We start from the raw sequence: 13033 nt of genomic DNA on the forward strand, positions 1-13033 counted from the left end.
GGCAGAGAGAAAAGAAACTCACACTTACTGAATACGACAATTAGCTAAACTTTGTGGTAGATGTTTTCTATTTATTACCTTATTTAATATTCCCCCTGGTGCTTCCCTGGTGGTGTAGTGGTTGAGAATCCACCTGCCAATACAGGGGACACGGGTTCGATCCCTGGTCCAGGAAGATCCCACATGCTGTGGAGCAACTAGGCCAGTGCGCCACAACTGCTGAGCCTGTGCTCTAGAGCCCACGTGCTGCAACTACTTAAGCCCACGTGCCTAGAGCCCTTGATCCGCAACAGGAGAAGCCACCGCCATGAGAGGCCCGCACACCGCAACAGAGATTGGCCCCAGCTCGCCGCAACTGGAGAAAGCTCGCACGCAGCAAAGAAGACCCAACACAGCCAAAAATAAATAAATAAATAAAATAAATTCATAAAAGAAAAAACTTTTCTCCCCAACCCAACCATATAGGGAGTATCATCTCTACTTTGAAAAGACATAAACTAAGGCCTAAATATTGTAAGGTTAAGTAAAGTGCATGAATCCTCACATTTCACAGAGAATCAGAATGTGGAACCAGGTCTCTCCAGCTCTGTCTTTTCCACTTACTGACCTCCCTCTCTAACCAATCCAATTCTACTAAGCCATTTTGCTTCCTCCCCTAGGCTATCAGCCCTCTCTCAGTAGCACAATCCCTTGTTGTCATGTGCAGGAAGATAATTACGAGAACTCATTGAGTCAGAGAAATTCCTCACTCAGTTATCCATTCATCCAATCATTCATTCAGGAATATTTATTGAGGACTTACTATCTGCCAAGTACCAAAGCAGGTGGGTCACCTACATTAACTCCTTAAGCCTCAGAATGACATTCATTTTATTTATGCAAAACAGAAGCTTAGAAAGTTGATTATCTATCCCAAAGTCACACAACTAGTACCATGTTCCGTCTACCATGTTGCACTGTCTCCTTTGGAAAAATAGACCACATCTAAAGGAAAAACCCTGTATGAACACAATGTCTCCATGTGGTAAACTGTTACAACAGCACTTTATGGATGAGAAAAAGAAGTGGCTCAGAGAAAATAAATCGGTTTCTTTAAACAGGCATTTAAAGATCTGGTGGAATGGGGGCATTATTGCTCTGAAGTTTCTAGTTAGTTGTTAAATCCATGTTCTTCAATGTTTACTGTCTTATATATAGTTCTTCAGACTGTCAGAAAAATAATAATTTGAGGAAATGCAGAAGCAAAATATGAGATATTTTCAACCTTATTCATCTCCAAAGAGTGATTAAATACATGATTCAAGGGGCAATGAAAGTTTAGGTCAAATAAAGCAGAAGACTGTGACTTTACATATATATGCTAGTGTAACCTTATCCTAAATGGCTCCCTCTCAAGAAAATATGAGGTCCTGATTCAAAACATCTGAAACTGGTCCCATTTGAAGTCTGCCTCCCTACCCTATCTTTCATTTACTTACTCAAAATTAGTCATTAAGTATTTACCATATGCAAAGCACAAAGAATTCTAAATATTTTCTTGCACTAAATGCACCAAATAGACTATGATGATGGTTACACAACTCTGTAAATACACTTTTAACAAATCATTGAATTGCACACCCAAAATGGGTGATTTCTATGGTATGTAAATTATATCACAAAAAATGTTATCCCTTTCTGTTAGGAGTATAGGATAAAAGATTTTAGAGAGACATCATTGTATAGCGGAAGAACATAGACCCTAGAGTGAAAGAGATTTGGCTTAAACCTTGTCCCAATTTGGTAGTCTTGGGCAAATTAATTAACTTCAAAGAGTCTTAGATTCCCCATTGATAAAATGAGAAAGACAATGAATATCATCACAGAAAAACTGTAAAACTGATAGGAAGTAATATATTGATAAGTGCCTACTAGAACTAAGGTATAACTTTTAATAAGTATTCATTTTAAGAGTTGATAATGTACTTCCTTGGAATGGAACTATAAATGGATAGAAACCTTGAAGTCTGGCATTCTCTTCACTGCTGCTAACGCTTGCCCAAGCCAACAGCAGTTCTTAGACTTCAAAGGTGCAGTATTCCTTACTTCCTTTAACTATTCATGTCACTCAAGCCATCAGTTCCATATATCTCCTTTTCTCACTTTTAAAGAGTTGCCTGCAGCAATGCCCCCTGCTGATTCTTCTAGTTGTTGCTACATAGCTTCCTAACGTTGGGGTCAGGGAAATGTGTCTATGTAACACCATCTTTTGAGAATTACACTGATGCCCAGCCACTTCCAGCCATTGCCCATAGCAGGGCATAGACCCACTGACACTGATTCAGATGAGTTCTATGCATAGTAAAGGAAGCTTCCAGTGGTTGTAGTATAGGACCAAGAGGTTCTGACAAAAGTCATTCACATTTTTCTTGGGAGTTTACCAGCCGACTTTTCTTTCTGTGGCTCACAGGGGACAAAGTGTAAATTGTGTTTTCCAAATTTCGCCACAAGAGATATGCAAAGAAAAACTAAAGGAGATCTTGAGATGCCTTCGTTATTAATATTCAAAGCAAATACTATTCAAATGTAAGTTTATAATCTAAGAATTATGGTACAGTTTAGAGAAAGCCCCTAACCAACTTAAGTAATATTCTTTCCTGAATTTTTGGCTGGGCACATTGTACTTACCCTGCTGTGCTAGGATCTTAGGTATTGGTTGAGTCAGTGACTTCATAGCCAAATAAGTGATCCTGTTAGCTAAAGATGAAAGGACGGTTTTAAGGAAAAGGGCTATTCTACATATATACTATACAAAGAAACTTTAGACTCTATTTTCCAATCTTTTTGAAAGCTATTATAACTTTAGAATTTTTTTAAAGTTCCTGCATTTGCAACCATTGAGCACCACCTTCTTTAAAATTTCTGCAAATGTATAATGTTGGGAAACATTATATTCAAATTATATTCCTACCTTCTCATTTGTGTAACCCTGAACAAATATATGGATCATAAAAATTAGTTTGAGTAAAACTATATTGTTAACCCAACAGCTTTGTGACCCAGATATGATTACGTTTGGTCTTTCTGAATCATGGGATCAATAAGGAAGGCATTTACCCTACCTCTACTGCCTTTTCCATTTCTTTCAGTCTTATTATGCTTAAGTCTTTCTGTTGCCCAGATTCTGCTTTCAAATTTCTTTTTTGGGGGGACTTCCTTGGTGGTGCAGTGGTTAAGAATCTGCCTGCCAATGCGGGGGACACAGGTTCAAGCCCTGGTCCAGGAAGATGCCACATGGGGCAGAGCAACTAAGCCCGTGTGCCACAACTACTGAGCCTGCACTCTAGAGCCCGTGAGCCACAACTACTGAGCCCACACGCTACAACTACTGAAGCCCACTCACCTAGAGCTCGTGCTCCGCAGCAAGAGAAGCCCACACACCGCAACAAAGAGTGGCCTCGGCTCTCGGCAACTAGAGAAAGCCCGCGCACAGCAATGAAGACCCAACGACCCAACACAGCCAAAAATAAATAAATAAATATATATATTTATTTTCTTTAAGTTTATTTTTTCTCAAAAAATATTTTCTTTCTTGTTGATCTCATGTATTCTTCTAGTTTCAACTAGCACTCAAAGCTTGATAACTACAAATTTAGATGTTTCACACCTAATGATTCTTTTGATTTCTTTACTCATACAACCACTTGCTTATTAAACTTTTTAGCCTAATAATGCTAGGTGTATCTTAAGTCAAGCATGTCTTAAATTAAACTGATCATCTTGTCTCTCTTTTCCCAAACGTGATTCTCTTTTGGTGTTCTGAACTCTTATACAGCATTTATTGATCATTAAAATATTTTACCTTCTCTCCTATATATTTTGTTCATTTTTTTCTTTCCTGAGTTATAATTAACATACAATATTACATTAGTTTCAGATGTACAATAGAGTGATTTGATATTTTTATACATTATGAAATGATCACCCCAATAAGACCAGTTACCACCCATCACTATACAAAGGTGATACAATATTATTGACTATATTCCCTATGTGTATATTACATCCCCACGGCTTATTTATCTTATAACTGGAAGTTTATACCTCTTTATCCCTTTCTGTATTTTCTCCCACTTTTCAAGCTGGAAACTTTAGTGCCACCCTGATTCTGTTTGTCTCTTAATTAAACATCCATTTAGAAACCAGTTTCTTTTATATCTATATCTGAAATTTCACTGGACTCCATCTTTTTTCCTAGTCCCCTATTCTCATTTATGCTCAAGTTTATCACTTTTCTCCTAAACTATTAAAGAGCTCCTGCCCATTTATGCTGTTTGCAATTCCACTTTCCTCTAATCAGTCCTGCACACAGCTACCCAATTGATCTTTCAAAACACAGAAATGATCAGGACAATTCTGGGCGTAAAAGGTTGTAAAACTCAGAATACAGCATGAAAGGCTCTTCACAATCTGCTTAAATGTGTACCCCCCCCAATCATCTTCCCATTATCACCTTCTTACTCTTCCACTTGTCACAACTGCTTTCACTACCTTCTCTAACCAAATTGTGCATTTGGTAGGATATTGATGATAGCATTTTATCTGCAGATGTGGTGGATTAAGGATGACTACAAAACTTCTGGGAGTCTATTTCCCGCTCCTTGATTTTTGGCAGGCAGTAAAAGGAAGCTGTACCAGTTTGTGGGCCCAGGACTTAAGAGATTTCCACTTCCTATCTCTTAGAATGTTTGCTCTTGAATCCCAGCTGCCATGCTGTGAGAAAGGCCAAGTAGTTTTGTAGAGAAGACTCCAGCTGGTGGCTCTTGTTGATCTGCCAATCAACAACCAGTCACCAAATTGACAAGCCACCCAGTTGAAGCCACATTGAATAGAAATAAGCTGTCCCTCTCAAGCCCTGCTCATATTGCAGATTCATAAGCAAAATAAATGATTATCATTGTTTTAAGCTAACTTTCAGTGTGTTTTGTTATACAGCAATAGTATACCTGAAACAGCACTAAATACGTTTCCATTTTCCTCTGCCTGATTAACGTCTTCTCATTCTTAAAGATACAAACCAAATGCTACCTCGTTTAAGAGTATAAAGCCTTCCCCAACCTACTAAAGCAAAATCAATTATAATTATAATTTCTTCTGTGCTTCTCTGGTCCTCAGTACATACCCAACTGTAGTGACTAATGTCCACCTCCCAAAAAGTGTTGCAAATTTCTTGTGAGTAGGATTTCTGAGTATTAATCTTTGTATCTTAGTACTAAAACAATTGAGTTATTTGAACTTTCAATGTGGAATTCCTATACTGTGCTAACTTCTACTTCTGATTTTATTTCAGTTCAACAAACATTTGTTAAACACTGTGTACCAGGCAGTGTATTTTTATTTTTTGTTCTCCAATATTTTTAATAAGTTTGAGATAATCTCACAGTACATGATTAGTTAATAATTTATCTTCAGTCATTTAATGATCATCTAGAATGTGCTAAGGACCACATGGAATTAAGAATTATGTGTATATATCTATATATCTATATCTATATGAAGATGAGGTTAACTTCTAGTTTTTTAGCCAAGAAGTGAATCTTTATGCCCTTGAAAAGACAGGTACAAAATTGTTTTTAGCAGCTGTGTTCCTAACAGCTAAAACCTGGAAATGGCCCAAATGTCTATAAATAGTACAATAAAAAATATATACTCATACAATGGAACACTACCCAGCAATGAAAAAGAATGAATGGCTGCTAACTTAAAAAATGATTTGATTCCATGTATTGGGTTGGCCAAAAAGTTAGGCAGTGTATTATGTGATAGGAATATATTGTGAATAAGCTGTGGCTTCTTGACATCAATAAACATATATGTCACTGAGTTATCCCAAATCACCTTCTCTGTGCTCTATGGCCAACCAAGTGCACGCCAAAGAGTTCAAACAGATTCAGAGATCTTACTGGAGGAAAATACCAGCTCTTTCTGCTAGCCCCCTGGATTTCCAGGAAGAGCAAATGGTGAGTGGCCACATGTCTTGGGAAAAAAAAAAACAAAAAAAACCTCCAATTACACTCTTAAAAGTTTCACAAGAAAATTAAAATTGGCCAAAGGCTCATTTCATATACCTGATATTTGAGAAAGACAATGCAGTAGACCTGTTAAGCTTTTGTTGCTCTCAATTCTCTATGCTCTGGATTAAGTGTGTGGTCCTGAAAGTACTGTCTCAAGTATCCAAGGAATAACATACATCAATTAAGATTTAATATTATGTCCCCATATTTATAAGGAAAATACAACCACTTGAATAAAGTTGCACTTTTATAAAATGTTTATGCACCATCTTCTATGTGTAGGCTGTTAGCTCCTGGAGTACATGGTCATTGTCTTATTTGTCTATAAACCTCAATACCTAGCACAGTGCCTGACCATGTAGTAGGTGCTCAATAAAAGAAGATAATTAATTAATTAACTAATTTGGTCTAGTAAATATATAAAGAGCAATAACTTGACCTTCAGTTCAATGTCAGTAAAAATGCTGTCCCTGTTCAGAAAATTGTGTATTTCTCTTATCTGACAAATAGCACTACATATTCAAATGGTTTTCATTTTTTGTTTTAGCTGTCAGAAAATTTTGTGCTCTACCATAACTTTTGCAGGAATGTCAAAAACACAGAATTATGAGGAAATTACAGTGCATTCTTATTCATTCATGAAAGTGTGCATAGGTAAACATTGTTAGCCTACTTCTCCTTGCCAGATGTACCTGAATGCATTAAAATTGCATTTCACTTAAAATAATCCATACTTCTCAGTGTGTTATTCCTCCCTTTTCCATAAATTCAGGCTAATGAGATTTTTTTCATATGTATAGTCTAATTTAATCTGGCCTTGGGAATAGAGTCCAGAACAGAACTAAAAACTCTAAAAACCAATGTGTTAAATACTTTGGGGAAGAAAGTGTTAATTCAAAATGTCTCTTTTTAGGACCAGATGAACCTATATGACCAAAGTTGTATATCTGCATAGCTTGCCGGTGCTCCACATTATAGGGACATGCAATGGGTTGTACGGAGTGGGCTCCTTAACAAAATTTAAAGACTTGACATCAGTAGTTTCTTGTATAGTACTAGTAAGCTCTTTTCTCAAGGCAAAAGAACTCTTCCAACAGAAGCAAGTAAGATTTTGGTCTCTAAGAGGCAGACAGATGGTAGTGCTGGTCCTCTACAACATTAGTCTCACAAAGCATAAGGCTAAAAATAATTCTGATGTTAGCAGCTGTATATAATTCAGTACTTGTGGTAGCCTACTGATAAGGAATGATAATCTCTTCTCCCTTATAAAAGGGATAAATCTAAGTTTGTTTGTACAGACTAAGGTTACAGAGAAGGCCTGAAGTACAGAGGGCTCAGAAGCCTATTTAGTTACAGATATGATCTTTAACTTTCCCCAGCCTGAGAAGCCAAAAATAAACATTTCATAACTTTTAATGTGTAGTTAGCAAATATAGCTGGCCATGGTCACGTCCCCACAGCCTGGAGTCCTAGACAGAGTCAACTTAGCTGGACGCCTGTGGCCACCTGTGTAGAGCCTTCCCCTGTAGTCACAAAAGAACAGGGTTTTTTTTATCCGCTTAGCTCAGTTGCTATAAACACTTGCTGTATGTTGAATGACTTCTCAGAGCCATCCAATCCGATTTGCACATCATTAGTCTGTGCAGGGTGAAATGGATGTCTTTGGATATTTAATTTTGTTAAATACTAAGACCTTTGTAAGTGAAAAGCCCTTCATATAAAATATTACATCAGGGTTGGCTAACATTTCTGTTTCATGAATCACTGGTACCTCCATGTTGTCCTTGAAATTTCAAATTCACTGTAGACATTTCCAGATACATACAGTACTTCTCTTTTTTTGCTTTATTTATTTATGTTTTGATTTGGATGCCAACTACATTATGAAAGAATGTACAAAATTTAACATCAGAGCAAATGCCCTTCATGTACATCAAAAAAGGAAAAGAGGAAAATGCTAGTCTAAACACCAGAAAAATTCATCAGAGATCTGTGCTTTACCCTGACTTGCCACACTATTCAGGGGCCATCACTCACCTTTTCTATTTCTCATTGGCAATGGCCATATTATTACCTGATATAGGCCTCTACTTTTTACATGCATTCAGATTTGAATTAAAAACTGATAAATAAGCAAAAAGCTACCTGTGCTTGTAAACTTTTCATTTTGACTTGACAGAGCTCATGCAATAACTGCTTATGATTACAAATAGGACAGATGATTACTTTTTCAAACTAGATGTTAATTAGAACAACCAACCATCAGTGCTTTAAAAGGTGCCACTATGATATTACCATACTGAGGTGACTTTGATGTTTCATGGCTTTTTCTATGATGATGCTTTCACTGCTGCTGTTTTGGAACCTACCTTCACTGAGATGTCATTAAGGTAATGAATTGCTACTACAGTAGTTACACAACAGAAAAGAAGCTTGACAGTACAGTGTCGCTATCATTTCTTGGGAATATCCCAATATCATTTTTCTCATGAAATTTTCTTGCTGCTAATAGATTATAGCTATGGAGCCAAACACATTTGGAAAACTTAGCAAATTTCAGTTTCCCATTATTCTGCCTGTGGTGTTTCTATTAGCAGATTTTACCAAGAAGTTTCAGTTGCTGCAGATGCTTTCAAAAGATGACCTATTTTGCACCTTTCACAACCCTTCAGTCAGAATTTTTTTCATGAGGTTGAGTTTTTGTTAAGATTAAAGAAAAGTGAGATTCTTTGATATATATTGAATGTATTTTATGGTAAGAGTTTAAGATACATGTGTGTCTCACTTAATCCCCAAAATAGCCCCATAAAAGAGGTTATCATCATCCTTGCTTTACAAATACAGAAACTGAATCTCACGAGGGGCCCTGTTAATTGCTTTCTTCCAGAAAATATTTTAAATAACTTACTGAGAATGTGCAAGAAAGGTAACCACCATTCCACTGAAAATTATCAAAACTGTGGAAGAATATTTTTTAATTCAAAACATTGTTGAGAAACAAGAAATGGAAAGAATTCCTGAATAATAAAAAGTCAATGGGATTATATCAGAAAATCAAAACCAGAGGAAAGCACAATTTTAAACACAGAGGTGAAAACTGCTGTGGAGCTAGGAGTGGTTGAAAGATCTTCAGAGCCAGAATCAATAGGTGCAGAATGTCACATTTGGCCCTGGAGAAAGCAGCAGGTGAGTGTTGGGAGAACTAAAGAGGACAGTGGCATTTGCATGCAAGTTAAATCCAGGATTATGAGCACTGAGATGAAAGAGGCAGGGCATTACTCCAGGTAGCTTCATGCCCGGAAGAAAGCTAGTGGCCAACCCAGCAGCATGTTGCACACCTTTCCCATGGTCTGTAAGCAACCTAAATAGAAATATTGTCCATAGACAGGTGAAGGGGGAATTTTAAACATAAGGATGATTATATAACTAGGAGCCACTAAGCTCAACATTGTAGAGACAATAATTTTCCATAAAATAATTATAAATTCAATATGATCCCAACCAATTTCATAACAGGATTTTCATGGAACTAGACGAGTCTATTTGGGACAATTGAGATGACCTGCCATAACAGATATCACAACATACTTTAAAACTCTGAAAATGTAAGCAGTATATTAGCACAGGAATAGACAGGTAGATCAACAGAACAAAATGGAGAGTCCAGAAGTGTGGGTGAGTGAACATGTGTGTATGTGTACTAATGTATGAGAGAAAATGGAAATTTAAATTAGCAGAGAAAGGTTGTATTATTTAAATAGCGAGATTTTAGAAAGTGCCTGAGGCTCCCAAGGGGAAAGACCGGGAGAGGAGGCCGGAGCTACAGCCGGAAACTGCACTGGACTCAGAGGTCGCGATTGTTTATTCATTATTTTCACCTACATTACTTGGCATAGTTGGCAGGATTTCAGAAAAACCGACCTGAGGTCACCTGGAATCTACCTTGGACTTGTGTTCGGGACCAAGCATAGGCCCTTTGAGCCCCCTAGCCTCAATCTGACGTGTACTTTTTAATAAAACGAAGCTAGAAGAAAGTGGGAAACTGCGCTTCTAAAGCCTACCAGCTCCCAGAGAGGCAGCCACCCACAGGAACTCTAGCTGGCTTCTACAATTGGTATGGAGCTAATACTTGCAAGTACTTGTCTAACCCCAAAATGGCCAGGATGGAACTTTTTGACGTTCCAAAACTGATTTTTGCATGCACAATTAAAGAAAGCTGACTTGATAAAACGTCTTTTAAAAAGTGCAATTAGCCCTTTAAATTTAGATTAAATTGGAACACTATACACAAAACAAATTATAGAATAATTAAAGTGGTAATGTAAATAAAACTTAAAATTTTAAAATAGAATAATGACTTTTAATCTTAAGGAATGAGAAGGCCTCACACTAATGAAAATGATTAACGGATCAACTGTATAAAAATCTTAAAACTTGTTGGTGGCAAAGATCATTATGAACAAAAACAACAACAACACAATAATAAAAATAAAAGACAATACTGAGAGAAAATATTTGCAAAACGTTTAAGAAACAAGTAGTAATTATCATTGTATATAAAGAGTTCCCAAGTTATTAAGAAGAGGCAATCCTCTTATAAGATGTTGGATAAAAGATACAAGGAAAGAATTCATAGAAAAAAACACTGTACACTACATATATATATATAATTATGCTAAACCTTCATAGCTATCAGAAAAATTGAAACTAAAACAATATCACTATGTAATTTTTACTCAGGTTATAAACACTTTTAAAATTTGATAGTGCCGGGCTTCCCTGGTGGCGCAGTGGTTGAGAGTCCGCCTGCCGATGCGGGGGACACGGGTTCGTGCCTTGGTCCGGGAGGATCCCACATGCCGCAGAGCGACTGCGCCCGTGAGCCATGGCCGCTGAGCCTGCGCGTGCGGAGCCTGTGCTCTGCAACGGAAGAGGCCACAACAGTGAGAGGCCCACGTACCGAAAAAAAAAAAAAAATTTGATAATGCCCATTTGGGGGAGGGTATGAAGAAACAGTTACTTTCATAAGCCATTGGTGGAAGTTTGAAGTCATAAACCATTTTTAGAGGGTACTTTTGTCACTATCAAAATTTAACATTTCTGTAAACCATACGCATGAATTTTACTTCTATATATTTAGCCTATGGAAATTCATATTTGCTCAAAGATACATGTATAAATTCATTGCTGTATTTTTTTTTTTTTTTTTGGTACGCGGGCCTCTCACTGCTGTGGCCTCTCCCGTTGCGGAGCACAGGCTCTGGACGCGCAGGCTCAGCAGCCATGGCTCACGGGCCCAGCCGCTCCGCGGCATGCAGGATCCTCCCAGGCCGGGGCACGAACCCACGTCCCCTGCATCGGCAGGCGGACTCTCAACCACTGCACCACCGGGGAAGGGGAAGCCCCTCATTGCTGTATTTTTTAAAGCAAATAAATCAAATCTATCTAATTTCTGTCAGAGAGTAACTAAATAAATCATGCCTTGTCAGTTCTATGGAATACGTTGTATTTAGTAAATAATGATGTCTATCTATATAGACTGACATTAGAGTCACCAAGATAAACTCTTAAAACAGTAATCATATCTCAAAATGTGTGTGATAAGATCTCATTTATATTTTTCCAATGTATGTATGTGAGTCTGTGTGTGTAAATGCAAGAAATAGTGGATTATTTTGAACTAACGTTTTGGTGGAAGAGAAGTGGCTGAATTTGAGAAGGGAAATATCTTTTATAAGCTATACAGCAAAATTTTAAATATCATCTCTCTGTGGGCAATTACAAGCTAAGGTACATAAACTTTATCCTACAGACCCAAAGTAAGCCTTTGAATATCAGCTAAAAAAAATTCTCTAATTTTATAGGCTTCACCTAGCAAAAGAATTTCTTCCTCCCTATACCTTACGGAACTTTCATTAAAAGAAATTACAATCTTTTTACAACACCTAGATGAAATCTAGGTGATGAACAATTTTGTTTAACACATATCATTTGCAGTTCAACTAGTAATTTAATTACATGAAATCACTTTTTTTTACTTTCAAAACCAAGAGAGTAAAAATATGTATTAAAAAAAAGAAAACATTGGTCTGGAGGTTTAAAAAAAAAAAAGACTGTAAAAATGTAGCCATGAAAATGCCTCTTTTTGCATTTTATCACAACTTTTTACTAGACCTTAAATCGTTTTAGCATTCACTCCATGGATAAAAATTCTAGTTTTACTTCAGTTATTTGGATATTTGAGACCAAATGAATTTAAAGTATGGATAACAAAAATAATTACTGTAAACTTTCTATTTTGGCTGGGAAAAACATCATGTTCATACTTGGCAAGATTTCCCAGCATAGTCTAATATATAGCTAGCTGATGCCTTAGGCGTTTTTCTGTAGATAATTTATTCACCAGCATTATAAAATAATGTTTAAAATGGTGTAGTCTCACAGTTTTCTTTTAAAAAATTAAAGATGGAGTCGTCTCTTTATTTGTTGTAAGTCTTCAGAACTAAAAATAGTTGAAAATAAATTCTTATATCACTTCAGCATCAGTACTCAATGTTAAATAATAACTGGGAACAAAACAGAGAACAGCATTCTCTTCCATTATAAAATCTTTTCAAGAAAGATTTTCCTTTAATTCTAATCAGAAGCCATAAAATCCTCCTTTTGTTTGTGTGTATTAGCTTTAAGGATCTCCACAATGCTCATATAATGTCTGGAATTAGGAGATGTGTGGGAGCTTAAATAGAATTTGTCAAATTATTTCTCTTTTTGCGTTTAGATTTTTGAGCTCCTTGTAAAGGATAAAACTCATTTCAGTACTATTTACTGGATGTTGGTCTTTGGAAGCTTCAATGAATGGGCCAGAGGCAAGAACAGGTTTGTTTATAGAAGGCAGAAGTGGGAGCATTTTGCATTTATATTACGGCTATAGGGGAGGAGCTTCAAGATGGTGGAAGAGTAAGACGTGGAGATCACCTTCC

Source organism: Delphinapterus leucas, chromosome 6 (assembly GCF_059928025.1).
Source record: "Delphinapterus leucas isolate spDelLeu-1000000601 "Yukka" chromosome 6, BTC_Dleu_Yukka2, whole genome shotgun sequence".
Taxonomy (NCBI): Eukaryota; Metazoa; Chordata; class Mammalia; order Artiodactyla; family Monodontidae; genus Delphinapterus; species Delphinapterus leucas.